This window comes from Ailuropoda melanoleuca, chromosome 8, assembly GCF_002007445.2.
Source record: "Ailuropoda melanoleuca isolate Jingjing chromosome 8, ASM200744v2, whole genome shotgun sequence".
Taxonomy (NCBI): Eukaryota; Metazoa; Chordata; class Mammalia; order Carnivora; family Ursidae; genus Ailuropoda; species Ailuropoda melanoleuca.
This window is the reverse complement of record NC_048225.1, coordinates 4,530,329-4,532,239: the sequence shown is the minus strand read 5'-3', so window position 1 is coordinate 4,532,239 and position 1,911 is coordinate 4,530,329. Positions and strand designations below refer to the sequence as shown.

General features: G+C 30.7%; 1 pseudogene; it reads left to right on the top strand.

Annotated features, from left to right (window-relative positions):
- The first annotated feature begins 860 nt into the window (after nt 1-860).
- Nucleotides 861-1,234, top strand: LOC109491204 (annotated as a pseudogene).
- The last annotated feature ends 677 nt before the right edge of the window (nt 1,235-1,911 follow it).

Below are 1,911 nucleotides of genomic sequence, written 5' to 3'. Positions count from 1 at the left end.
CAATCAAAATAAACCCAGAAATGACACAAATGGTAAACGTAGTAAAAAGGATAGTAAAAGATTAATCATGATTATATTTTATATGTTCAAAAAGCTGGAGGGAAGACTGAAGAAATCAGACTTCAAAAGATAAAAATTATGATTTCTGAGATCAAAAATACACTGGTTAGGATTACCAGAAGATTAGATAATAAAACACAAAATACATATTAATAAACTTGAAGACATAGCAGTAGAAAATATCCATAATGAAACACAGAGAAAAAATACTTAAAATGAAAAAGCATCAGTGAACCCTGAGACAGATTTAAGCAGCTAAGTATACATTAATTAGAGTCCCCTGAGAAGAGGATAGAGAGGGGGGACTGAAAAAACTATTTGAAGAAAAAGTAGCTAAAATATATCCAAATTTGGTGAAAATTACAAAAGCGTAGACCCACAAGTTAAAAGAGCCTTAAATACAAGAAACACGAAGAAAATTATTCCGGGTCATATGATGATCAAATTGCTTAAACCAGAGATAAAACCTCAAAATCACTTAGAAAATATATGCCTTCTGTTCAGAAGAACAAAGGTATAGATTTCTCACTAGAAACAATAGAAGAAAAAAATAGAGGTGGAATATCTTTAAAGCACTGAAAGAAAAATTCTATCAGCCTACAATTACATACCATCAAAAATATTCTTCAGAAAAGAATATTGGGATACCAATTTTGACTAGTCACAGACTTCATTTGCTGAATGTCAGAGTAAAGCCAAATGGCAAAATATATTAACAGTTTTCCTTCTGCACATATGTGAGAGATTCCCTACGGAACCTACCTGTGAATGAAATTTTGGATCAAAGGGAATTTCTTCACATGACTTCTGAAGAAGTGATCATTGCAGTTTGTCTCATTCATTCATTTGAGAATCACAATTACAAACCCGTAGTATATCACGGACTTAATTTGGACCAGACCGTAAGGGAACTTAGAGTATTTCCAAAGCAAGATGTCTCTTTAAGGACCAGCCTGCACCACCATTCAGAAATTATGAATATGATAAACTAAAGATAACTCATCAAGCACATTAATCAAAGGCAAAGTAACTTGTATTGTGTTTGAAAAATGACAGACCCCTATTAAAAGAAGGCAGCACTCTGAAAGCTGTGAGAATCACCAATGAAACTGAAATTGCATTCTTCTTTGAAGAGGATTTTGAGAACTACAAGGCTAATCTCATTTCATCCTAGTGAAAACCTCATGGGGGCTTCCTTTTTTGTATACCTGTACTAAACTCTTTATTTCACTAGTGAGGTTTTTGAAATTAACAAACTTAAAAAAAATTAGACTTATTTTTTAAAATTACTTTTTTTCATGCATACACAAGTTGCAATAATTCTTCACACAGAGATTTGCAGTGTAATCACATTAAATCACATTAAAGACATGTTAAGAGAAGTCCTTCAAGTAGATGTAAATCATATCAGATGAAAACTTGGAAAACACAGAAAGGGAAAACAACAGAAGCAGTAACTACATGGGTAAATAGAGGGACATTTCTTTTTCACTTTAAACACTTTCTTTAAAAGATAATTAACTCTTAAATAAAAAATAAGATGCATGGGAATTTATAACATGCATAAATAAAATGTATGAAAGCAAAAGCATAAAGGCATAATTTTCTTATATTATAAAATAAATGATAAAATATCACCTAGAAACAAATTATGATAAATTTTTAAAGTGTATGCTATTAGCCCTAAACTAAAATAGCATAACAAAAATTTATAGCTGTTAAAACAAAAAAGAGATAAAATGAAATAATAAAAAAAAAATGCTCAGTCTCAAAGATGGCAGAAAAGCAGAAAAAAGTGATCAAAGAACAGATGGAGTATATAGAACAAAACTAACAAGGTGGTCTGTTTAA